The 27,260-nt window shown below is 45.6% G+C and overlaps 1 protein-coding gene and 1 long non-coding RNA gene across 11 annotated transcripts in view; one reads left to right on the top strand and one right to left on the bottom strand.

Annotated features, from left to right (window-relative positions):
* Window positions 1-16,115: 16,115 nt before the first annotated feature.
* On the bottom strand, window positions 16,116-18,205 carry LOC123384092. The gene is made up of 2 exons (XR_006594699.1): window positions 18,066-18,205; window positions 16,116-17,829 (listed from the first exon to the last, which is right to left on the bottom strand). It is a non-coding gene; the product is annotated as an uncharacterized LOC123384092 (long non-coding RNA).
* Window positions 17,700-27,260, top strand: part of RUBCNL (rubicon like autophagy enhancer) — a 66,686-nt gene continuing 57,125 nt past the window's right edge. For 4 of the 10 annotated variants that reach the window (XM_023251553.2, XM_023251555.2, XM_023251532.2 and 1 more), the window contains exon 1: window positions 17,700-17,832. The gene's annotated coding sequence lies outside the window, so the exon portion shown is untranslated. The other 6 variants (XM_023251536.2, XM_019826552.3, XM_045053019.1 and 3 more) reach the window with 5 other exon arrangements.

A 27,260-nucleotide genomic window follows, 5' to 3' on the forward strand; every position in this document is an offset into this window, starting at 1 on the left:
TATGAAGTCGTCTTTGGATGCAAGCTAAAGCTTTCGGAAAGCCAATTTGTGCAACAGTTTTGTAAATCAGGCCTGACTGTATTCTCTGCCTTGAAATGAGTCATGAAAGTCGTGTGCCTTGTTAGCGTTGTTCCACAGTTGGCTTTCTGACTCAGCAGTATCCCCCAGAACTGATTTATATGTTGGGAATGATCATTCCGAGGCAAAGAATGAAAGAAGAGAAAAAAAAAAAAAACAAAACCACGTCTCGTTTTGGCCATCAAGTCAGAAGCCTCCACTGTGGTTCTGAGAAATCGCATAAATCCACCTGCTGTGCTCATTCATAGTCTGCGCTTAGGTAGTTTGGCCCACTGTGCAGTGAGTTACAATGGGTTACATCAGCAGGTCCTGTCACTTACCCTTGCTCCCAGCTGCTGAGGTCTGAAGAGGAGTGTGTGTGTGTGTGTGTGTGTGTGTGTGTGTGTGTGTATTAACAAAAGGGAATCCTGCTGGTACATTTGAAAGGGGGATCTTAGCAAAATACTTACTGTTACTTTCAGGAGTAAGTTCTAGAAGCTCTGAATGCTCACGCCCACACACCCCAGGTGCCTCTGTGTTTCTACCCCTTGCACAGCAAAATAGTCCTTTCCCGGTAAAACAGAGCAAGAAAGAAAGGATGCGATTACTTTCACACAACCATTTGATGGCTATCAAATAGAGGAAAAAGGAGGAAATAAAACACAAAGTTGATGACAACCTCTTGGTGTTCAGGCCAGACTTCGTGGCAGGACCTTGCCTTCCCCGAGCGAAGTCCACCCGTGTGGCTCTGTGCTGAGAAAGACTGGGTGACTGCAAAAAGCAGTTGAAAACTGTCTGGGGACAGCCGCCAAGAGACAGGGTCCCACGGCTTCTGGGACCGGAAAGCCACATACACAAGAAATGAATGTGAAGATACTCTTCAACGAGTGAGTACAGGGTGTTCAGTTTGGGGTTGTTAATTTAAAAATTTTTTTAATGTTTTTATTTATTTTTGATACAGAGAGAGACAGAGCATGAGCAGGGGAAGGGGCAGAGAGAGGGGGAGACACAGAATCTGAAGCGGGCTCTAGGCTCTGAGCTGTCAGCACAGAGCCCAACGTGGGGCTCGAACTCACGGAGTGTGAGATCATGACCTGAGCTGAAGTCGGACGCTCAACCGACTGAACCACTTCAGGAGCCCCTGGGTTTGTTAATTTTATCTGTGCAACCCAGGAACACACCCCGAGTGGGGCTGGGAGGTGGTTCTGTTTTGTCCTCTCCTTGGCTGCCATCATATGAAAGAAAGAAAAATCCTGGCACAAAGTGATTGGATGTCCTTCCTTGCCCCCTCCTGCGTCCTTCTCGTCCGTCCCTCATACAAAATTGCACTTGATTTCCATTGGCTCTCTTTAAAATCTAGTCCATATAACCCCCCTCCCCCACATCGGCATCTAGCATGGCTTGGTACATGGGTCCTTCCAAGTGCTTTGCATAAGGATACTGAGATGTTCACAGTTATTAGTGGTCGTAATCAATTATTCTTGCCCTCAATGGGTCCTGATGAGGAGGAATAGAAGCGGAAAAATGTCCACCTCTAGTCCAAAGTCCTCCCCTTTTGGGGGCCCTAGATAAAACTTCTCTTTACGAAGGATTAGTGTTAGCTGCACCACATGGATTGTTTTTACCCAAGACTGGCCACATCTTCCACATGCTCTTCCTGCTTCAGGACAGCGGCCTCGGTAATTCTCCTTCTGGTTCTCTATAGAATAAGAGCTTGGATATTTACAGGCCATATTCCAGTGCAAGTCATTAAGAATTTTCACCTCTGGGGAGCCTGGGTGGCTCGGTCAGTTGAGCATCCAACTCTTGATTTGGGCTCAGGTCGTAATCGCAGAGTAGTGGGATTGAGCCCCATGTCAGAATAGAAGCAGGAAAATGTTCACCTTTAGTCCAGAGAGTGGGCCTATAGCCTGCCTAGTTTTAATAAGGCTCAAATATATGCTGGTTGCTACGTTCTTAAAGGGCCTCATGACTGCCTGTATATCTCATCAAACTGACTTAATATCGAACTGACTGATAAACACCAGAGAAATCTTGTGAAAGTAGTTTTCTGAGTAGAAATTCGAAGAAGACATTAATGATCTCATGTTCCCTCCACGTCCCCTCCCCCTTGAGCACTAAGCGTATAACCCCCAGGTTCACATAGCAAGTGCAGCCCTTTCTGCCCAGGGGTCCTGTCCCCATGCTACTTGAATAAACTTACTAAGTTGCATCATGACACATCTCAAGGATTCTTTCTTGACTGTCGCTCTCAAGGATCCCACCACACTAAGACGAGCAGTGAGCAGTAGGTCTCTCAGAAACCCATCCCCGAGAGCCAGGCAGAGCTCACAGCTGGGGTGGCAGGGAATGACGGGTGGCATAGGCCAGGAGTGTGGCTGGCTCGGGACAAATCTGTGCAATGCAAGAAAAACATTTTTGCTGGAAGAGAATCAGGTGACACCTGACCTTTGAGAATAAAACAAAGAGCTGGGCACGTTTCGGATTTATGGGAGGAGTTTACATTAAAATTCGTTTGAATATCGCTTGCATGCAGCTGTAAATACAGATCTCCTCTCAAATTAGAATTCATTTGTCTACAACTCAGCGCGGCCAAGGGGAGTAGTGATACTTTGTAGGGGTTTAGTGTATTGGGGGACAAATCATTCATTCATAAGCAGGGTTTTTACTTCTTTAGGATCCTCTGGGGATAGGTGAGTGAACAAGTAAATACAGGAATCAAGGTAATGCACCAAGTGTTTGTCTCAGAAGTGGTGAGAAAAACAAAGGTTTAAAGTCCTTATTTGCTGTCATTTCTTACAAATCTGCCATGCCAGATATTTAAACCACCAAGGTGTTCTTCGGTGTCTAACTAGATAAATAGAGCTTGTCCCGCCTTTTGAACTAAAAAAGTAAATTGTAGAGGTGCGTGGCTGGCTCAGTTGGTGAAACCTCTGACTTCCACTGAGGTCATGACCTCAAAGTTAGTGAGTTTGAGCCCTGCATCAGGCTCTTGACTTTCAGCCCAGAGCTCACTTCAGATCCTCTGTCTCCCTCTCTCGCTGCCCCTCCTCTGCTCTGTCTCTTTCTCTTTCAAAAATGAATAAACATTTTTTTTTAAAAAAGTAAATTGTGTCCCCAGGAAGATAATATATGTGAGGCAGTACCTGAGATGCATTTCTTTCCTTTCAATAAAAGGGAGCCCTGCGATGGAATAATAATTTTATCATCTGAAGCATTGAGTGTTGGTTAAATAAATTATGGATCAGCCATGCAATGGGCTATGACAGTCACTCAAAATCAGGTTTTTTTGGAAAGACATTTCATGAATTGTGGAAATGCTGATGCTACCTTATTTTTAAAATCGGGACTATGCTAGAGTACCTGGGTGGCTCAGTCGGTTGGGTGTCCGACTTCAGCTCAGGTCATGATCTCACAGTTTGTGAGTTCAAGCCCCGCGTCGGGCTCTGTGCTGACAGCTCAGAGCCTGGAGCCCGCTTCGAATTCTGTGTCTCCCTCTCTCTCTGACCCTCCCCCGTTCATGCTCTGTCTGTCTCTGTCTCAAAAATAAATAAACATTAAAAAAAATTATAGGGGCGCCTGAGTGGCGCAGTCGGTTAAGTGTCCGACTTCAGCCAGGTCACAATCTCGCGGTCCGTGAGTTCGAGCCCGCGTCAGGCTCTGGGCTGATGGCTCCTGTTTCCGATTCTGTGTCTCCCTCTCTCTGTGCCCCTCCCCCGTTCATGCTCTGTCTCTCTCTCTGTCCCAAAAATAAATAAACGTTGGAAAAAAAAAATTAGGGATGCCTGGGTCGCTCAGTTGGTTAAGCATCCAATTCTTGATTTCAGCTCAGGTCATGATCTTATGGCTTCATGGGTTCAAGCCCCACATTGGGCTCTGTCCTGGCAGCATGGAGCCTGCTTGGGATTTTCTCTCTCCCTCCCTAGCTGCCCTTCCCCGACTTGTGCTGTCTCTGTCTCTCTCAAAATAAATAAATAAATAAATAAATAAATAAATAAATAAATAAATAAACTTAAAAAGATTTTTTGAGTTGAAAAATGTTTGGATTATGCTTTATATACAGGTGGTTTTCTATTTTGTAATATATGTGTGTGTACATATACCTATATACCATATATGTGCATATACATGCAAAAAGACAAAGGAAATACACCAAAATATTAAGAATTGTTGTCTATAAGTTATAGGATTATGTCTGATTTAGAAATTGAGTAATTTTTCCATTCCAACTAGCCTACAATAAATATATTTTACTTAAAATCAGAAAAAAAAAAAACCGCATTTTTAACATTTTCAAGAATTGTGAGTCCCAAAGTGTCCAATCTGTTTTCTGGAACATTCACAAATACGATTAAAATAGATGTAGATAAGGCCAGGAAGATAAAGGCGTTCATCTTGCGAACTATTTACTTTGTTTCCTTGGCCACACGCTTCCCCAAATCTGCAGAACTGTCTCTGATAACTGCTGGAGAGGCAGCTCAAGATCCTTTCCTTCAGCAGGTCATCATCGCCCAGAGGGAAGTGGTGCCCGAGAGGAACCTGAAGATGCTTGCTTGTTTACAACGCCGTTCACCACCCTCTCCGACAGGTGGAAGGCCATGTGCTGGGGTTGCGGGGACTCTGCCCAGGAGGTCTGGAGGCCTCAGTTCTGGCCCCGGCTCTGACTTGCACACACCGCGTGGGTTTAGACAGGAAAGGCACAGACCTGATGACCCTACATTCTACTCTAGCTCTCCCTGGACCCACATGAAGGAATGAAGAACCCTGGAAATGGAGACTACATGGAGAAATACGTGGCATTATACGGGCAAATAGGAGACTTTCTTTCTTATGATTCAGGTATCTTTAAAAGATAATCAGTTGTATAAAGCAAAGCGAGGACAGCACTAAAGATTCATATTTGTCTATTTAATTTTCATAGTTGCTCTATTTGAAGTAGGTACTCTTATCATGTGCACTTTACAGATGAACAGACTAAGGCTGGGAGCTGAAATATCTTGCCCAAGGTCAAATAAACATATCACTTATATTCTATTGCTTTATGCCATTGACACAGTACACAGTTCTCTTGCTGGAAGTATGTGGAAGGGAGGAAAAAAATATATTGAGTAATTACTATATTTAGCCGCTTAAACAAATGCCTCTTTGTTCAGACAAAAAGGTATTTATTGGGGCATATTACCATGTTACTCATAAGTCTAAATATGAAAGTCTATAAAAAAGAATGTCTGATTCACTGAAAGGGAAATGATCCAAGATCTGATAGAGAAGGATCAGTTAAGTTTTATGAGAATTTAGATGACAAGCAACTGGCTTTTTAGGGCAGTAACTGGAGAGGAGAGAACAACACTGTAAGAGAATCTTTGTGTTTTATATTATGTCATTTATAACTTCCATTTAGATTAGGCAAGAAATGGATACAGGATAACTAGCATCTGTTTCTCTCCCCCACCAAGTATAATGTTATTCAAGGAAAAGAATTTAAAAGAATACTCATTTTAAATGTATTCAGTAAGTTTGATGGTAGAAATTTCTATGACTGGACTTGAGCCTTTCAGAAGACCTCAAGCAGTACACAGGTTCATGAAACAATGTATAGATTTTTCTCCCGATTCAATAGGATCAATGGGGACCAGGGAAAACTATGCGTGTGTGTGTGTGTGTGTGTGTGTGTGTGTGTGTGTATTGTGTAGGGTTAGTGAAACAAGAAACTAACAGAAGTTTGTTTAAAAAAACTAACATTTTGGGGTGCCCGGGTGGCTCAGTCGGTTAAGCATCTGACTTGGGCTCAGGTCATGATCTCAGGGTTCGTGAGTTAGAGCCTCGCATTGGGCTCCGTGCTGATAGCTCGGAGCCTGGAGCCTACTTCAGGTTCTGTGTCTCCCTCTCTCTTGCCCATCCCCCACTCATACTCACGCTCTCTCTCTCTCTCTCTCTCTCTCAAGAATAAATATCCATTAAACAAAACTTAAAAAAACTGACATTTATTAAGTTCTTATCATCTATAAGAAATGTACCACACATATTTTTAAACATTATCTGTAATGTACTGGTTTCTAAGGAATACAACTTTTGGCCATTCAGATGGCCGAATATTTCTTAGATACATTTGGTCTTCATCCACAGTTCCTAAAAGTGCTTCAGAGCCATACGGGTGAAATGGGTGTCTTGTTATTAATGAATGTGACTTTTGGACCCACGAAAGGTGGGGGAGGCTCTGGTTGCCAGGAGGATGAACCATGCGATTAAAGGTTTGGAACTTTTAGGTCCCCTGGACCTCAGAGAAGGGAGTGCTGGAGGTTGAATCAGCCAATAGCCCATGACTTAGTCAATCATGGTTATGTAATGGAGCCCCCATTAAAAACCCAAAAGGATAGCTTTTTGGTCTTTTTCAGAGAGTTTCTACACTCGGGAAACCAGAATGCTTCCTCAGGCCACCTAACCAGTCCCCAGACTCCATGAGGACAGAGGTCCTTTGTTCAGGACATCACCCTGTGCACCTGTTCCTCTGGCTATTCATTTGTATCCTTATCACATCCTTCCACAAACTGGTAAATATGAGGCAGTGTTTCCCTGAGTTCCGTGAGTAGCTCTAGTAAAGAAATGGAACCTAAGGAATAAGTCATGGGAACCTCTCAGCTGTAGCCAGTTGGTCAGAAGCACAGGTAGTGGCCTGGGGCTTGAGACTGGCATCTGGAGTGGGGGTGGGTGCTGAGGGCAGTCTTGTGGGACTGAGCCCTTAGCCTGTGGAAGGTGATGTCATCTCCGGGTACAGAGTGTCAGAATTGAGTTGGATTCTTGGACACCCTGCTGGTGTCTGAGAATTTCTTGGTGGTGTATGTAGGGAAACCTGCCCCATGTTGCAGCTGGGCCTAAGAACTCTAAAATATCATCCTATTTAATCTTCATAAAATCTTATATAATAGGTGTTAGTATCCTTTTTTACAGATAGGGAAAGTAAGTTTTAATGAAGTGATCAGCACTATTAATAAATAATGTTCTAAGCATTTATTATAGAAGTTGTACTATGTGTCATATTTCTGTGTTAATCTTCATAATCACTACTTTGAAGTAGATACTCTTATCATGTAGCACGCTTCACAAAGAAGCAAACTGAGACTTAGAGACCCTAAATATCTTGCCCAATGTCAAATAAACACTCTTCATTGATACTATTGCTTTGTGTCCTTGATAGAGTCCAAAAATTAGTCCCCATTCGTCCCTAGCATATCTGTGAGGGGTATATACCAACACCAATGGCAAATGTTGGCAAGTTACATTTTCATTTGTGATAATCTGTAAAAGGCTGGCAAAAAGAAGTTCCCATGTCTTCAAATCGGCATCTCAGTCTATCAGGGAGGGGTGCCTACTTTTCCTTAGTTTCCATGAGATGCTTGGGGCACTTGGAAGCTTAGATGTTGGGAGTCAGGAAGAGTCTGATTGAACATGAAATGTTTGGGGCATGGTCCTTAAGGAATATGAGTGTAGGGCCAAACCAGACAGTAGCTTTGCTGCACGAGAGAGCTATGATTATCACACCAATAGGTGACTTCTCCATGCCAGCCCTGGGTCTGGCACGTCCAACCCTACGTGCTACACGTTATTGGCATCCTGTCCATTTTACAAAGAAGGGAACTAGGGCTCAAGAAGTATCTTGCCCAAGGCGTGCAGCTGGTAAGTGGCAAAGAGATGGGAAGGTTCCCATCTGGCTGGGGTGTCTGGCTGGGATGTCTGGCTGGGAATTCCCACGCTAAACTCAGATCCGTCTTATTGTCCTCTTTCCTGATAGAATAATAATCCAGAGTAAAATTGCACAAATGGTGGTCTCGGGTCTTATTTAAAGACTTGCCTGGAACTACCAACCTTTCACGTCAGTAGGCTACTCTTAAGTCTGACTGCACGTTGCCTGCTGCAAAAGGTTTGAGAAAGACAAAATCATTGCTCCTGTGGCTGGGAGGTCACGTGACCCCAAATGATGCTGACAACTTCATCAGGAGCACTCTGCACTGACAGCCAGTTTTCTTTCTAGGCTGCTGTCCTTTTAGGAGGATTCTAAACTTATTTTTCAACGTTTATTTATTTTTGGGACAGAGAGAGACAGAGCATGAACGGGGGAGGGGCAGAGAGAGAGGGAGACACAGAATCGGAAACAGCCTCCAGGCTCTGAGCCATCAGCCCAGAGCCTGACGCGGGGCTCGAACTCCCGGACCGCGAGATCGTGACCTGGCTGAAGTCGGACGCTTAACCGACTGCGCCACCCAGGCGCCCCGAGGAGGATTCTAAAAGCACGGCTGAGGCCTCTTTTTTGTTCTCTCTTTATAAATCATTAGTTGGAAAAGGGTCTGGTATTTTGCAGTTGTAACGCATCCACAAAATGAACACAAAATTTAGGGCTCTGTGTGTGTGTGTGTGTGTGTGTGTGTGTGTGTGTGAGTGTTTGAGCCCATCTGAAGAGTCTTTCACAATACTTTGTAAATCTCTAATAAATACAAACTGTAGCTAATATAAAAGACTAGATTGTAGGTGTTATTGAATATATTATTTCAAATACCAATCTTATCTTTTATGGTTAGTACTTCCCATGTCCCCATTAAGTAATTTTTACTCACCTCCAGGTCACCAAGGCATTCTATGTGCTTTTTAAAGATTAAGTGTTTTTACTGTTCCACCTTTCACATTAAGGTCTGTGATCCCTCTCAAATTAATTTTTGTGTATTGTGTGAAGTAAAGGTCAAGGTTCAGTTATAGTCCATATGGTGTCAAATTGCCCAAGCACCATTTATATTGAAAGGATCATCTTTCCCCCACTGAATTGCACTCGTTTCTTTGTTGCCAAACAAGTGGCCATGTATCTGAGTCTATTCAAACTCTCTCTTCTATTCTAGTGATCTCTTAGTCAACAAAAGCCTTGAGCATTAACGAGTGAATTACACTGTCTTTCTGAGGTTAGAAGAGAAGACCTACATTCAGCGCAGTTTAATACAGTAAATTATAAAGCCATATATTGGATGCTTCCTGTGTGCTAGATGTTATGCTCAGTACTTTACATTTATCATGTCATTTATACTATATAACTAATTAATGGTCTGTGCTATATTGACAAAACAAAGGCTTGACAAATCCCGTGTTTCTCTCTGCAATATCAGTTTAAAGGCATCTAATTTATTTTTCTGCAACCTTCCTTCACATCTCTAAATCATCCAAAGCAAGGCATGATCGTCATTTTTGGCGAATCTGATGTTCTTGGCTTGATGTCAATTTCAAGAAGCGGAGAAGTCAGTCCTGCTTAAGACATTAGGAAAAAGAAAGTTCAAAGCCTATACATTAGGAAAAAGAAATTTCAAAGCCTATTTGTAACTAAGCACATGGAGAGCAGGACAAGACAGCGAGTTCTGAGCAGAAAGCGCAGAGTCGGAGTAACGTCCAGAACAAAGGAAGGGCTCAGAAAGAATGACTACGGACTTCGCTACAATGTTCTCTGTCCCGGCTATTAGGTCACCCCAGGAAAATACACAGCTATTTGAAAACGGAAAAGAGCTTTGTGTCCGTCCTCCAGCTGCTCCCTTGGCTTCTTGCAGGCTCTGAAAACAAATCAATGATAGATGCTCACAAGGCATTCTGTTTAGGCTTTTGCTACTCAAAATGTGGTCTCTGACTCAGCAGTCCCCGCATCACCTAAGACCTTGCTGTAGCATCAGGGGCTCCAGCGGAGAACTACTGGGTCAGAATCTACATTTTTTTTTCAAGACTAAGGGGATTCCCGTGCACATGAAAACTTAAGACGTATAGATCACCAAGAATGGAAAATGCAAACATCAGCAGGCTCCCACTGTCCCACCGTCAGGTCCCATTGTCCAGGAGCCTTCAGTAACTCCCCCTGCCGCCCTTGGGCTAAAGCTCCAACACCTTAAGGTGGCCTTAGACTCTCCCCTCCAGCCTCCTCTCCTCACCCTCCCCTTCTTGTATTTCACCCAAGCCCAACTTAGAGCAGCAACAGGAATCAGCCAGGCTTTCTTTTTCTGCTTTGTGTTACACGTGTTTCTGCTACTTAAAACAGGACTGTCTTAAAGCTGCTAATTAGAAACAACAAACATTTAAAAAGAGGCCCCCTGGCCCATTGGAGCCCAGTGAATGTGCATGTGGCTAGGTCAGTGCATCAGCTCTGTACACAGCTGAACTCAAGAAGCAGAGCTCTCCCCAGGAGGGCTCTTCAGTCAGTAGCTTTCAGCCAATGGCATTTCTTAAGAGACCTCTTTGTTTACACTTGGTTGGACTCTGACAGCAGCTCCCACACCAAAGAATGACAATAGGACTCTTGGGAGCCCTTCTTAGTTGACCAACTGCTGTAATGATTCATTGAAATGCTCTACTTGTCTTTCCTTCTTCAAATAGACCTAGTGTTTCGTGTTGTACATGATATGGGTGTCAGCTATGTTGACAAGAATGTCACAAGCTCTTTCACCAGCCAACCTGAAGAGCTTCCTTGTGTCGTGGAGTAGAACTGAAGCTCCCTCCTGTATGAGGGAAGTCACTGCTGTCTGCTAAGACTGGCATTGATTTTTTAATTTTTCTCGGTAAGTGGACGAGAGAGCTGGGTATTATCGTCACAAATTCTGCTACATGCAGTCCGTACAAGTTAATTACCAATGTCTTCACAGCAGAGGCACTCGTTCACAACTAGCCAGAGAGAGAGAGATGGTTATTCCTCAAGTTCCAGAGTATCAAAGGTAGACCAATCGTGGCTTGCGGACTCTACATTTTGCCAAAATGTCTTTATTCGACAGATACTTTTAAGAGCCTAGATTATGTTCAAAGCACTTTGATGATTAGAGGGAAAAAACTGAGATATTTCCAATGGAATCCAGGAAACCACTTGGCAAGGATACTACACTGTAGCTCCAAAAACTGCATTTTTGGAGTTTGGATTTTGCAGTGCAACCAAAATCACTCAGTCTCTTGAGGTCTGTAACTTAAAACAATACAAAATTTATTATCATACAATTCTGGAGGTCCGAAATTCTGAAATGGGTCTCACTGACTTAAAATCAAGGAGTCAGCAGGGCTGTGTGTTCCTTCCAGAGGCTCTGCAGAAGAATCTATTTCCTGGTCTGTTCCAGCTTCTAGAGGGTGCCTTCATTCTTTGGCTCACAGTCTGCTTTCATCTTCAAAGCCAGCAATGGCTGGCCAGATCTTTGTCACATTGCATCACTCTGACTCTCCTGCCTCTCTCTTTTACTTATGAGGACCCTTGTGATTACACTGGGACATGTGAATGGTCTAGGATAATCTTCGCCTGTCAGAGTCAGTTGCTTGGCAACCTTAATTCTATCTGCAATCTACATTCTCCTTTGCCGTGTAACATGACATAGTTACAGGTTCTGGGGATTAGGATGTGGGCGTCTTTGGGGGACGATTCCTCTCCCTATTACAGGATCTGATTTAATTTGACCAAACTCACTGGAGATTAATAGGCAAGAAGGAATGATAATTTATGACTATTTACTATGAAAAACATAACTTCAGGGTAGTGGAGTCGGTGAGAACGCCCATGGTGGCTGGTCAGCACCTTCTTTCCCTGTAGGCAAATTGACACTCAAATCTACTTTTAAATAGAAGTTCGTAAGGACAGCATGAAATTAGAGCATCAAGTCAAGCTGAATGACTTAATGGCTAGTGAAATGAATCAAAAAAGAGAGAGAGATAAGGGGCCCCTGGGTGGTTCAGTGGGTTAAGCCTCTGACTTGGGTTCAGGTCACGATCTCACAGTGTGTGGGCCGGAGCCCCACATCGTCCGGCTCTGTGCTGACAGCCTGCTTCACATTCGTGTCTCCCTCTCTCTCTGCCCCTCCCCTGCTCACGCTCTGTCTCTGTCTCAAAAATAAGTAAACATTAAAAATTTTTTAAAAAAGAGGGAGAGAGAGAGAGAGAGAGAAGGTGTTGGTTGGATCCATCTCTGCGACAGAGAGCTAGTCTCCCCCAGATTCATTTTACTGGCATATTAAAAGATTGTAACTTAATGTGGCAAAATAATTTATTGAGAAAAGTATTTGTATTTTATTGTTCGTGATAACTTATTAAGAAATGCACTTGTTTTATTCTTAGTGCTTTGCAGAAAAATCCAAAGGAATTGAGACCACTTTTCTGTTAATCTCCCTGCCCCTAAGAGGATCAGTAGGGCTTGGAGTACCCCAGGGCGGAGTTAAGGCATTGTGTATTTAACTTAGTTGGACTGTGTGGTATGGTAAGCAGAAAGGCAGGAGTTGCCTGAGTGGGAAGTGGCTTCTTCAAAGAGAAGATTTTTTTTTTTAGTTTATTTATTTTGAGAGAGAGAGAGAGAGAGAGAGAGAGAGAGAGAGAGAAAGAACGTGAGAGCACGTGTGTGTGTGTGTGTGTGTGTGTGTGTGTGTGTGTGTGTTCCTATGCGCATGCGCATGAGGGAGGGCTAGAGAGAGGGGGAGAGAATCCCACAGCGGGAGCCCATCAGCGTAGAGTCCTATGCAGGGCTCCATCTCGCAATCTGTGAGAACATGACCTGAGCTGAAATCAAGGGTCCGATGCTTAGCCAACTGAGCCACCCAGGCACCCCTGCCTTTTTGTTTTTTAATGGGAAGGGCAGAAAGGGTCTGTGAGAGAGGGATAGCCTCTCTGAAGGGGCAGCGTTTGAACGCTGAGTGACTGAATCCCTAAGAGCCTGGTGAAGGACCCTTGTACCCACACTTGGTATAGAGTGATGGCACTGCTCAAATTAGTAAATTTCAAAAATGAGGATCTCTCTAGTGACCATGATGGAAGAGACCAGAAATGTTACATAGGCACTTGAGCTCTTGAGAAACTTTAGGGAGGGAGCAAGGCTCGCTAACACATGGCACCTTTTTGCTGCTACCTTTTCAAGTGGGGATACCAAGTCAACTTAATTTGATGTAGGAACAATTTTAGAAAAATAAGGTTTTTCTTTTCTTTTCTCTCTTTCTTTCTTTCTTTCTTTCTTTCTTTCTTTCTTTCTTTCTTTCTTTCTTTCCTTCCTTCCTTCCTTCCTTTTCTCTTTTCTTTTCTTTTCTTTTCTTTTCTTTTCTTTTCTTTTCTTTTCTTTTCTTTTTCTTTCTCTTTCTTTCGTATCCAAGTTCCAGAGAAAGATTCCTACCAGCCACACAGGATTTAATCTAGGCATTTTAGCCTTTCCTTATCAAACAGCCCATGTGGAAATGACATAAGGAATTATCTCTACTGGGCCAGAAGGCTACCAGAAAGACTAACAAAATGTCAGGCAAGAAACACTGAGGTACCAGGTCGTCTCTGGGAAGCCTACGTGAAAAACGTAAAATGTGGTTGATGGCTTGAGGCACAAAGGTAGGAAACAGTGAAGTATGTCCTCAGAGCAATTGGTGGGCCATTGAGAGCCTTAGCATAATTGAGACACGAGTGAGAGAAGAGACTGGAAATTGGGCTGAGATCATAGTAAAGAACACTTTAAATGTTGACTAAGAAACTAAATGTTGGACACTTCAAGTGTTTCCAAACATGGGATAATCTTAGCCTCATGTCTTTCCCTTTCACGGGATGGCATTCAAATCACACCCCGCAAGCCACGTGAACAGTTAGCAAATACATGGAACACCAGAAACATGTGAAGTACAGGGCCAGGTCTGGGGGGAGGGAGTTGTGGGGGAAGTAACTCAGAACTGAGTAAGGTCCCCGGGGTCGACAATCCAGAGGGCAAGACAGAATACAAACAGCTTATAGTTTCAGTTCTAACAGCAGATCACTGGGTACCCTTGCACTCAGGTGGGACCCCACATTTTTACGTATACCACATTGCTTGTGAAAAGAGACCACAGAACAGGTGCAGCTTCTGGTTCTACTAGTCCCGCTAACTAAGGGCATCTCCAAACAGGATGGGGAGAGGAGGAGGGGGGCTAAGGACAAGGTTTACTGGTTTTCCGTCAGACCCAGGGCACGTGTCCTTCCTCTTGCCATTTCCAGCAAAACAGGCTGACCCTGGGGATCAAGGTTTGCTCGTGACAAAATACTTTTGCTCGTGACGAAAGGGAAAACAGGCTCGAAATGGAGTCATTTGCCCCCACAAGAGTAAACCAAGAGTTCCTTACAGTTTCAGCTACGCCTGTGAACGCGCCCTCCAATCAGTCTGGAATGAACTGATGGCACTAGTGAGGTTAGACTGGGTGAGAAGCCCCGCCCCCTGCCTGTCCCTCAGAGGAGAGTGACCTTGCTGGAAATCATCCTTTCTTTTGTTTATGGCTTCCTTGTCCCACCCCCTTTCTGCCTTTAAAAACCTTCCCTTTTTGTACAGAGCTCCCTTCTGTGAGCCTGATTCATGAATCATTGAATAAAGTCAATTAGATCTTTAAATTTACTCAGTTAAATGTTGTGTTCTTTAAAACATATTTTAGCTTCCTCTGTCTCTGAAAGGTAGAACCTCTTTCAGGGTATGGCATTTCTGAACATGCCCTCACAGACCCCCAGCTACCTATCACCTGCAGGATTACTCTTCCTTTTGAATGAGGAGCACGACAAACCAAAGCTAGGCTCTGGCATGCTAAAGGAAAGCAAAATAGGGCAAGACTTATGAAAATTCAAAGAGTTTCCGGGGCCAGAAGGCATCTCTTATCTTAGCATGTTGCTTTCCCTTGGGCTTTTACTCCAAAGAAGTATTACATCCCGATGACACATCTTAAATATATTTATATATGTTTATAATATTACATATATATAATGTATATACTATATCATATATAACATATATACTATGCATTTTCAATATATATTTATATACATGTATATACATACAGACACATATTCCTTATTATGGTAAAATACACAGAACATAAAATTTACTACTTTAACCATTTGTACGTATCCAATTCAGTGCCATTAAGCACATTTGCAATAATGTGCAACCATCACCACTATCCATCTCCAGAACTTTCTTATCATCCCAAGCAGAAACTGTACCCACAAAATGATAATTTCCCATTTCCACTCCTCCCGTCTCTGGTAGCCTCTCTTCTCTTTTCTGTCTCAATGAGTTTGCCTATTCTAGGTTCCTCACGTAAGTAGCATCATCATACAAATTTGTCCTTTGTGGATAATGGAGGTTTCAGACACACAGGAAGGAGGAAAAGAAACTGAGACAAGCCTAACGCAGCCTGGTTCTTTTACCCCTTGTCACATGCTGACTTCCCTCACATGTAGCATCATCCCTTCTTCCCTGAAAGTCATGATGTCAGCAGACTCCTTTTCGTAGCTTACGAGGCAGTTCATCTCATTTCGTTCCTGTTTTGCACGGAGACTGATTTCTCCTTTGCTGACTTCGTTAGCTGAGCTCAACAACAGGGTCGCGTCCCTGCTCATGGCACAAATCACGTCTTGTGAAGTCTGGCTGGGTTTGGAAGGGCAGCTGCCAGGCTTCTCCTCCCCTATGAGGCTGGTCCTGGCCACAATGGAGACTTGTGTGTGACCAATGGGTGCTGGGCAGGAGCCCAGTTAGATGAAGCCGTGAGTTGTTCCTGATATGCTCACTGCCCTGGGGCCCCAGGGCGTGGAGGGCACTGTGACCTGGAAGATGACCTTCCCCATGAAAAAGAAAACCAACCTCTGCTTTTCCTGAGTGGTTTTTGGCTTGTAATTATCAGTGACTTTCTCAGCATTGAACAATTGATTGGGCAGTCTTGGAAAGCCCAAACTCAGCATTTAGGACTTCGGAAATTCTACCTCCAGAACTCTAATCTCAGAGGGGACAGTCGATTTCCAGTATTCCTTATTTGAAACACCTGTCCTTGAGCTTTCTCTCTTAGTTGTAGAGATAAGCTTGCAGAATGTGGCCTCCTTTACTTGTGATTAGATGTTGAATGTGGATGTTCAAGTTTATAGGATGCCCACATAACAGGGCATAGGCCAGCCTATTTACTTTTGATAAAGATGATTCCAAAGTGACTTCAAAGGGGACTGACCAAATCTTACCATCTTGGTCTAAAATCTCCTAGTGTCCCTACAAGAATGCTTTCTTTGCCTTGGATTTGTCCAGTCTACCACCTAGTACAGTTTGGTTTCTGTTGTTTTTTTTTTTTTTTTTCCTTTGAATAGTAGACTTACTGGTTTACTTTGCATGACATTTTTTCTGTCCACTTCCTCCTGATTCCTTTCCTCTTTTAATTATTGCTTGAAAATTCTCATGCTTCGCCCCTCGATTTCATTATTTTTCTGTGTAGCATGGTGAAAACTGGACATAAGTTTTGGTTGTTAGAGACCTCGGTCTTCAGAGCCTAACTGTGCTTTACTAACCGTGTGACCTTGGGCAAGTAACTTAACCTCTTTAAGACAACAGAGGAAGAATCTGTGGAAACAAATGATATTCCAGAATATTGATAGGATGGCTCAAAAATAATTTGTAAAAGTACCCGAGCCCACATATACAACACTTTTCTTTTTAGTTTAATGTAAGCCCTTCCCAGTCTGTCTTCAGCCGATCCGAATTCCTGAGACAGGACCCCAAAAGTTCGGAGTCCTTTCCGGTCTAAACGGTTCTAGGCTCCAAACAGGCTGTGCTCAGTGTTAAGTCGGGTGATTGACAGCTAGTGTTCACCAGACTCTGACTTAGGATCAGAGACTACCTGACGCCGCCCCTTAGCCACTCCAGTCTAGGCTGTGCCAGGAAAAGCGTGTTCCAAAGAGACATCCAGCAAATAAAGCCCAACATACCCGTGAGCTGGTTCCACAACCTGGAGGTGACCCAGGACAAAGCCAAAGAACCAAGGGGGTGGGGGGGGGGGTGCTATGCGGTTGGCTTACCCTGCAGAAGAGAGTCTTTTAAGTAATCCTAGATCGGCTCACCCGCTGCCTGTTGCTACCGGGGCAGGTAACTCCGAGATTCTTCCCCTAACAGAGGTTAGGGCGCTGGCGGAGCGTGTTCAGCCTCCCTAGGGGCGAAGGGACACCGTGCACTCAGCCCTACCAGCGGTCAGGGCTTCGGTGTCTGAGCGTGACAACATTCTGTTTGGTTGGCAGCTTCTCGCCAGCGTCCAGCTAGATCTGGACGCAACCCGCGGCACCCCTCGCTTCCAGAGGACTAGGTGATGAGTAGGTAGGACGGAGGCTGCCAGGGAAGTCGCCGTCGTGGGGCTCCGCGCGGAGCAGCCAGCTGAGGTCACGCTCGGGGGAAGCTTAGGTCTCGGCCGGGCGCGTAGATCTCTGTGCGGACGAATCCCGAATACTCGGCAGGATCACGCGTTCTCTCAGGCAATTGCACTGAACGCCAAATACCGCTGTCCTGGGGAGGGGGTGGGGGGCTGGGAATTCGCGTCCGCCAGGTCTGCGGGCATCTGGGTATTTCAACCCCAGAAAGCGCGTTTGCAGCTCAGCCCCGCCCCCCGCTCCCCCCAGCGAGGGAACGGCGTGATTTCGGGAGGGAACGCTGGGGGAGGGGAGCACGGCGGCCCCCGGCTGTCCCAGCCCGCGTCACCCGGCTCGGGGGTGGGCGGCCGAGGACACGGCCGCGGCGGTGGGGGCAGCGCGGGGGCCGCAGTTCCTTCCGGCTCGCGTCCTCCGCGTCTCCCCGCCGGCTGCAGGCCCGGCCGCGGCGCTTCGCTTCCTCGGGGACCTTCTCGGATTGCTGCGGTGGCCCGGGATTTCGATGGGGGTGGGGTGGCGGCGGCGTGGCAGCGTCAGGGCGCCGCTTCCCCCTCCTCGCTCCCTCTTTCCGCCGCGGTGGCGCGCGCCCGGAGCCCAGCGAGCCGGGAGCCGACGCGATGCGCGCACCTGGTGAGCGGGGATGAGCGGGGGTGAGCGGGCCGGGGGCGCGAGGGGCGCCGGAGGTGGGTAACGCCGGCGCGGTGAGGCTGCTGCAGCGGTGAGGGGGGGAGGGGCGAGGGGCTCCGGAGAGGCGTGCGCGAGCTCGGGGGCACGCCGGGGCAGGGGCCGGGCAGTGCCGAGGCCCCTGGGCGAATGGAGGAGGGGGCTGCTCTGCAGGGGTGGCGGGTTTTTATGGAATCGACCTGGCAAAAGGGGGCGACCCCGTGCTCGGCTTGGATCCGGAAGGCTCAGGAACGGAACCTCGAAGACACTTCAGCGCCGGGCGACGGTCAGTGAGCCCAAAGCCTGCGCCCTGCGTGGCCCCAGGCACCGCGCTCCGGGCGCGCAGGCTTTTCTCGGTTCCCCAAAAGCGCGCGCACAGATGGCGAAGGCCCGCGGAGGACCCCCTCCGGACACACCCAGCCCTATGTATGGATGGCTGGTGGCCCAAACCCATAAACTTTGTTACTTAACCGAGCTGGGTTAGTGAGCGCACGGCCGGTTATGTGGTCCCCAGCGCCCACCGAGAAGTCCACCTGCTGACACTGCGGCGGGGAAAGCGGCGCTGCACCCCCACCCCGCTCCAGCCTGCCGGTGGCCGCGGTGAGGTTCGCCACCCTCCTGCCACATTGATACCGTCAGCCTGGAGAATGTGGAGAACCGCCGGAAGAGGGGTTATGTAGCCCGAATGGGAATCAAGACGATTACGGAAGGGGTAGATTCCGGAACCGTGCTTACTGTGTTATTGCAATGGCACTTGGAAGGATCTCTGAACTGACGGTTGGAAGGATCTCTGAACTGACGGTTGGAAGGATCTCTGAACTGACGGTATGTTGGGAAAGCGCAAAGGACCGCGGGTCTGCAGCCTTGGGTTCCGGGGACTCTGTCCTGAAAGGCTGAGTAGCAGCGGTGAGGTCTGGGCAAGTCAAGAAACCTCGTTTGTGTGAGAAGCAGCAGGGTGATCCCTGCCCTACCTCACTGGACGGTAACTGGAGGAAGAGTAGGGTTTTGAAAAGCAGAAGTGTGGTTTCTATAAATTAAGGTATCACCACATTGCTGCGCACACCTCCCTCCTGGCCGCCAGCAGAACCTCGTTTGGAGCAGAGGTAAGGCAGCACCTTCAGGGTAGTCCGGGCACTTTCCGGCTTACCTGTCCACGACGTCCGGGTGTGGCTGTTCCTCAGTGTTTCGTTCTGGGCCCTCTTGCGAGCAGTACTGCCTGACGCTGCGCATCAGTGTGACCTCAGGGTTCAGGAACTGTGCCTTCCTCATCTTCTTGAGGGCCGGAGGGAGATGCCAGGCAAGTTGATGAAAACCGGTCGTGGCCTCTGGGGGTTAGATTTGATTTGAGATGCCCTTCATGACTCTGAAAACATCCTTAGCCTTCTGAAGTTGGAGGTCGTGTTTTCTGACACAGGGAAGACTGCTAGCACCAAGGATAAACGTGGAAGAATAAGCATTTTAACTGGAATGGTCTTTAGAGGAGGATAAGCAAAGAGGTCAAGAAAGACTGCGTTGCTCGCGAACACATTTTCCCCACCTGTCTGAGGGCACACAAAGAATAGCTTTGCCAAATTTGAATAGTTTCCCTTGTTACTAAATTTAGATTCGTATTTCTCATATGGAAAGGAAAGAGTCACATGGTTGGTTGCATTACTGTTAAAATTGAAACAGTGCTTTTTAAATAAGCTTGTCAAGCCTTCCAGAGATTATAAACATGAGCAATAGTAATGCCTGTGTGTCATATTGTATCTTTTCTAAAGAGATAAGTAGGGTATGCAAGTCAATATTACCAAGACCTCTGATTGTTTTTGCGTTGTCATTTTTTTTTTTTACCATTTACTTATTTTTTTTTTAATTTTTTTTTCAACGTTTATTTATTTTGGGGACAGAGAGAGACAGAGCATGAACGGGGGAGGGGCAGAGAGAGAGGGAGACACAGAATCGGAAACAGGCTCCAGGCTCCGAGCCATCAGCCCAGAGCCTGACGCGGGGCTCGAACTCACGGACCGCGAGATCGTGACCTGGCTGAAGTTGGATGCTTAACCGACTGCGCCACCCAGGCGCCCCTACCATTTACTTATTTTTGAGAGACAGAGCTGTAGCAGGGAAGGGGCAGAGAGAGAAGGAGACACCGAATCTGAAGCAGGCTCCAGGCTCTGAGCTGTCAGCACAGAGCCCGACGTGGGGCTCGAACCCATGAACTGTGAAATCGTGATGTGAGCCAAAGTCGGAGACTTACCAACTGAGCCACCCAGGCGTCCCGAGTTTTCATTTTAATTAAAAAGACTTGAAAGATGACTCATTTGCAAAGTTGGGAACTAAAACTAGGTCTCCTTAATTGTGCTGTCATACACTGAAGTCTAAGTCTGTAAAATTGCACTTATGGTGATGATAAAGCCAACCTTTATGGAATAGTGTCTGTCGGACTGAGATATGCATGTTACAATTCGTTAAGTTCTCACAAGAATCTGTAAAAAAAAAACCTGAAGCACAGAGAGGTTAAGTGCCTTGCCCAAGGTCACACAGCAGGTAAGTGAGGAATTTCTCAGATTGGCATAAAAATTATATTTGATTGGGACTCTTTTTTCCCCCCTTAATTTTTGTGCTGTTGTATCTTACACATACAGAAGCATGAGGGTGAGATTGGGGGGCTCTGGAGCAAGGTTCCAGGGTCCCAGTGCTGAACTTGCTGCTCAGTTGCTGTGTGTGGTCTTCACGTCCTTTTCCTAGGCCTCAGTGTTCTCATCCACAAGATAGTAATAATAATCCTATATTGAATGATGCTTTATTTCTCACGTGTGAACTGTGAAAGGGAAATACTGCCGCAGGTAAAAGGAAGTCTCAGAGGCAGGTGTTTTTGTCGTCGTTAACAGTAGGCTGGAAAATGACAAAGGAGAAGCAGCTGAAATGATCTACACACTTAAATGTGATCTGCTCAACAACTAATGTTTGAAAATTCCTTTAAAAAATATTTTGGCTCAGGGGCGCCTCGGTGGCTCAGCCGGTCAAGCGTCCAACTTCAGCTCAGGTCATGATCTCATGTCTCATAGGTTCAAGTCCCACATCTGGCTCTGTGTTGACAGCTCAGAGCCTGGAGACTGCTTCAGATTCTGTGTCTCCCTCTCTCTGCCCCTCCCCAACTCGGTTCCTCTCTCTCTCTCTCCCTCTCTCTCTCTCTCTCTCTCTCTCTCTCTCTCAAAAATAAATAAACGCTAAAAGAAAAATTAAAAAAATATTTTAGTTCTGTTCTTGGATCCTTAGTTTTACATTTACTGAAAGAGACAAATGTAAATTGGACCTCAAAGTTTTGGGGGCAGGTGACCTTGAAAAGCACCCATGGCCAACAGGTGCTCTGCTCTAGTTGATTTCAGGTGATGAAGACTGAAGGGCGGTGCGGGATTCTTTTTAATCCTTAGGCTCCTCTACGTTCTCTTATTTCAACAATCTATAGTGGGTCAGGAAACAAGTGTCCTGGGAACATATGTAAAGTACCTCCCTATTCTCTCTTTCTTTCTTTGGAAGCTGTTTTTAGAAGACAGCTTTTGGGACGGCTATTTTACATACGGTAGGTCGGGAGACTTGAGCTTTTATTTATGCACATTTTAAGAGTGTTTTAAACCGTCAAATCACTTGAACTGTCCTATGACATACATAAAACCTGTTCTTTGTTTTGTGTTGTTTTTCCTGCTGGCTCACTCTTCGTTTAAACTCGGTCTCTGTGGAGATTTGGGCCAAGGTCACTGACATTGCCAGCAGCTACTTCGTGCTTGATAAACTTGGATATTCTCCAGAAACGTTTGAATCTCTGAGATTTAGAGGTCTTTCCTTCATCCCTGTGCTGTTGCGGGTAAGAATGTGAACTTGGGAGCAAGACTGCTTGGGTGTGCAACGCTCCCCTTTATTGGCTGTGCATCTGTAAAATGGAAACAGTGTTGTTGTATCTACCTCATAGGTTGTTAGAGGGATCAAGTGTGTGTGTGTGTGTGTGTGTGTGTGTGTGTGTGTGTGTGTATAGAAAATCTAGAACAGTTCCAGGCACCTACTAAATAAACTTCATGCAAGTGTTAGTTATGAGCCGATGGCGATGGCTAAGATAATAGGTGAGTACTCTGGGGGAAAAAAAAATAGAGCAGTAAATGAGGATAGTGTGCACCTTAGGGATGCAGTTTTAAAAAGGGTGATGAGGAAAGTCTCATTCCAGAGGTACTTTTGAATAAAGATGGCGGTGCCGAAGACTATAGAGGAGTGTAGGGGAGGCGTGCAGAAGGGTATAGAGGTGTAGGAATGTAGCGGTAATAGATAAGGAGGTCAGGGAGGTAACTCAGGGACACACGGACAGATATTGCAAGTGTTGAAGGGTTTATTTTTGTTTGTTTGTTCGTTGGGACCAGCAGAACCTCCCTCACGGTGCTGGTTTAAAGAGAAGGGTGGGTGTCTGAGCTCTGGGTGTAGGGTCTGGGAACTGGTGCCCAGTTACTGGTTGCCATCACATTGATGATGTTGTCTTTACCAGTCCTTGGTTTCGTTTTTGTTTTTTTTTTCTGTTTTCTTTTTCTAGATAGTTCTGCTGTGGCATTTTCACTTCTTCCTCTCTCTTCTCTATACCTACTTTAGGCACACATATTCAGTATGCCTCTTATTTGCTCTCTGTTTCCCCTTTCAGCTTTCAGTACCTTAGTTTGCAGCCTGACTTAGAGCGAGTGCTGCTTCCATCCCTCTGCCCATGCCCACCAGCATTCTCCAGGCTTCCTAGACCTTGTTTGAAGAGAGATGGGTACTTCCTCCCATCTCATTTTTTTTTTTTTTGGACAGCATTATTGAGATTGAGATGGAATTCACATAACCTGCAATTCACCCATTTACAGCGTACAAGTTAGTGGCTTTAATATATTCACAGATATGTGTCCTCACCGTCACGGTTGATTTGAGAACATTTAGAACCTCAAAAAGATACCGTGTACCTGTTAGCTCTCAGTGTTTATGTTCTCATTCCCTCCTCCCCACCCTCCCCCCCCAAAAAAAACCCCACTCATCTATGTTTTGTCTGTATGGATTCGCCTATTCTGGACATTTCATAAAAATGCATCTGTAAATACGAAATATCTTTTGTGCCTGGTGATTTCACGTAGTATAATGTTTTCAGGGCTCACCCATGTTGCGGTGTTAGTACTTCGTATTGTGGCTAGATAATACCGCATCGCGTGCAGCCCCACACTTGGTTTACCCGTTCATCAGTTGATGGGCATTTGGGTTGTTTGCCCCTTTTGGCTGCTGTGACTATTTCTGCCGTTGACATTTGTGCGCAAGTTCTTGCGTGAACACATGCTTTCGTTCTCTTCGGTATATCCTCAGGAGTGGAATTGCTAGGCCAAATGGTAACTGTATGCTTAACCATTTGAGGAACTGCCGGACGGTTTTCCAGTACGGCTCCCCATTTTATTTGGCCCAAACATGGGAACTTTGCCATTGTTCCAATGCAGGTCCCTACGCTTACTTCGGGTAAAGTTTTGAATTAATGTTTTTTGTAAGTCTTATTCAGTTATGTGATGTTCGTGTGTAAGTAATTTTTTGTTTGTTATTGTTTTTTTAAATATTTTTTAATGGTTTGTTTATTTTTGAGACAGAGGGAGAGACAGAGTATGAGCAGGGAAGGGGCAGAGAGAGAGGGAGACACAGAGAGGGAGAAGCAGGCTCCAGGCTCTGAGCTGTCAGCACAGAGCCTGATGCGGGGCTCAAACCCACGACCCTTGGGATCATGACCTGAGCTGAAGTCAGACGTTTAGCCGACTGAGCCACCAGGTGCCCCTGTTTGTTACTGTTTTTTATATAAAAAGTTTTAAGTAAAACATTACTTGAGTGGTGGTATGTACCTTCAGGTTACAAGATGATTTATTGGAAAGCAAGAACAAAATGTTATGTTCATGAATTTTTACATTACATATTAGTATACCTGTGCCTCGATAAGGTTTATAAATAAATATTGGAGCTGTTAGTACAATGACTTTTGTTTTTTACACAAATAGATGTAATCATAACGTTCTGGGCACAACTGTTCTGAAGACATGGAGTCAAATATAGTGGTGTGGTTCTTAATCCTTTGTTTTGTGACAGATTTAATAGGAACGTTCTTAAATTTACATCGCTAACGAAATTGAAAATATCCCAACTTCAGCCCCAGTGATATACATAAATAGGAGTGGAAGGAGCCTTGGATCAGGTGTCAGACCTTTGTTTTTTTGTTCTCCTGGTAAATTACTGATGGTGAGGCCTTGGGCAAGCCCCCTAACGTTCTTTACGTCCGTTCCCAAATTGGCATAATACCACCTGAAACACTCCGCGACAGTGGTCACTGTGACCTACGCGGTGACCACAGGAAGTTAGTCATTTGTGTGTCTTAGGCAACCTTGCACTTTTCTCAGGCACATGGCTCGTGTTCCTTGGTCTTTGCCTTCGTGGGGTCTTCCTCGGCGAGCCTTACCCCGCGCATTTGTCATAATTGCTTTCTGTCCTTCCTCCGTGTTCTCCTGACGGCGGACCTTCCAAGTTAAGGGTCACTGCCAAAGTTCAGGCGGGCAGGGAGGAGTCCGTGTGATGCCACCAGCCTCATTGCTCTATGCCATTGCAATAGAGCACTGCTTCCTTCCTGGTGCTGTTAGTGTTCGAACACAGAGTTCAGCATGTGCCGTGGTGAGGGCGCGGCTGTGTGAAAAGGGCAGTTGACCCTGATTGCGGACCGCGTTGTGGAAGCTATGGAGTCGCGTTGCTGGGCCTCGAAAACAGTCGCCCTTCTGTTGGATAGGTGATGGTTTGAGTTTCTCAACATCCTTGGGGGTGCGGGTTTGTCCAAACGCAGAGCATGAAGGGAAGTAGATACGGAACGATGGGGAGAGGACCGGGGAGCTTTGTGAACGAGACACCGTCCATGCTCTTTGGTCACCTGCATTTCGTTACTACTGAGCATGCTCAGTAAGCCGCCTTAAAGTGGGCATAAACGAATTTTACCCTTTACCCCAACTCTCGTTTGTGATTTCTGTTCTCTAGCTTCCTCTATCCTAAGGAAACCGTTGAACAGAAATTTTAGGTCGTGATCTCCAGCTTCTTCTAAAGGTTGACATCTGTTCTCCATTTTCTTTCCTAGGCGACAGAAATAACCAGCAGAACCATTCTTAGGTACTGTTGGTTTGTTCATTCGTTCATTGTATTCGCACTCAATGCGTGTTTGGTTGAACACCTATTATGTGCCCCTGTTCTAGATTCTGGGAACAAAGCAGTGTCCAGAGTACAATTTTTTTTTTTTAAAAACAGTTACCCTCAGAGATTTTCCATTCTAGTGGGTGTTCGTGTTTGAGGCTAAATACAATGGGGATTAATGCCAAGGAGTAAGGAGAAAACCAGAGGTGGGAAGCGGGGCGGGGGGTGGGGGGAGAGGAATTACTGGCTGGGGCAGTTGCCGTGACATTGGGTGACCATGGAGGCCTCACTGAGGAGGTAACCTTTAAGATCAGTCTTCAGTGCTCCTAATCATGTATACAGTTGGTAGTTAGTGCTGGGGCAGAGAAAATCCTAAATCCGAAATCTGACATGCTTGTGTCTATTCATGGAGTCACTCTAAGATTGTTAGAGGTATTGGGAGCGAAAACTGCTCATCTGCATCAAAATTCTGGCTGCTTATGGTCTGAAAGATGTTTATGAGGTCACTGTAGAGGTCACGGTGGCTCATGCCCAACCGAGTCGTCCACCCCTTTGGCAAAAGCTGCATCTCTGCAGTCAGTATTGTGGCTCTGAGCTTGTCCTCATTATGCAGTCGTTCGTGATGGAACCACTGACTTTGATGGGCAGAGACCCATCTAGAATGACTGGCCAGGGGGGGTCCAGGAATCTCTCTCTTGTCTAGGACCTTTGCTGCCGCATATATGTCAACTAGTGGTAATCTGGCCTGTGCTCACCCTCAACAGGAAAATCACAGTAGAAATGATGGTAAGCTTCGTAATCTTCCTTTACAACGTTTTGGGAAGGGGGCCTGGGTGGCTCAGTCGGCTAAGCGTCTGACTTCGGCTCAGGTCATGATCTCTCAGTTCCTGAGTTCGAGCCCCATGTCGAGCCCCATGTCGGGCTCTATGCTGATGGCTCGGAGCCTGGAGCCTGCTTTGGATCCTGTGTGTGTGTCTCTCTCTGTGCCTTCCCTGCTCTCATTCTGCCTCTCTCTCTCTCTCTTAAAAAAAATAAACATTAAAAAACATTTTTAAGTGTTTTTGGAAATAGATTTTAGCTTTGTACCTAAGCCTTGCTAATTCAAAGGATGTCGTTTATCACAATGGGACGCGTTTTGGGAAGATGTCAACCACTGCTTAAACCCATACTACCTGCCGGCCGTCGGCACTGAAATGTATGAATGCATAGGTTCAGTCACTGCCTTCCCTCTGCCGGAATGTAAGCTATTGGAAGAAGCACGGACTTCTTTTGCTCCAGCGCTTCCAAAACAAAAACAGTGCCAGTCATGGAGTAGTTGCTCAATAAATATTTAATTGATTACCAGACGGCAAGCAAGGTGACAGTGAGCCAAAACACCCTGTGATGGTATTTCATGAATTATCTGTTGCCCCAAAGATCAGGCAATGGCGATGTGGACCCCCGGGGCTAGGGCCAGTGCTTTGTTTCTAACCATGGCTCTCTCCTGTGTCAGTCTCCCTCTCAGAGAGGCTCATGTTCCCGAGTGACTGTCCAACCTGGCTTGTCATCCTCTCTCTGCCGTGTCTTTAGACATGGCTTTGAATCTCTATGGGCCTATCCCAGCTCTAAAATGTGCTCGTTTTATAACCTGGAAAAGCCAACACCTGCTGGTTGTTTGTGTGAAACAAGAACACCTTTCTAGAAGGAAGTGGAGCAAGCACCGCTTCTGGAAATAACTTTTGAAAAGGAAGTCTGTTTTTGCTCAGTGCCGCTAAGTCAATTCCGTATCTGGGAGGCTCATAAATAACATCATTCTTTGTGAACCGTTGTCTTTAATCTGTTTGTAAAAAACACAGGGATCCCTGCCACTTGTCACTGGTTTGAGCCTGTACATTTTTTTTATGTGATTTCACATCTGTAATCATCTTCCCCCCACAAGAACAGCTATGACATGTAAAGAATTGATCATAGAATATGACTCATACAGCTTCATTCTCTCGGAAACAATGACGTTATCATGAGCTATGGACTCAGAACTAAAAGTTTAGCGAAAGAAAACTAATAAAAAGCAACGTGAACAAAATTGCTCATCACTGTATATTTTATAACTGCGAAAAACTAAAAATGCGTTCCCGTCCATAGTCTGGCGAAGTAAATTATGATCCTTTTATACTATAGAAAGTGGTAAGATAGTTGAGTGATATACACCCTCAAGAACTTGTTGA

The sequence above is a fragment of the Felis catus genome, chromosome A1, assembly GCF_018350175.1.
Source record: "Felis catus isolate Fca126 chromosome A1, F.catus_Fca126_mat1.0, whole genome shotgun sequence".
In the NCBI taxonomy this organism is placed as follows: Eukaryota; Metazoa; Chordata; class Mammalia; order Carnivora; family Felidae; genus Felis; species Felis catus.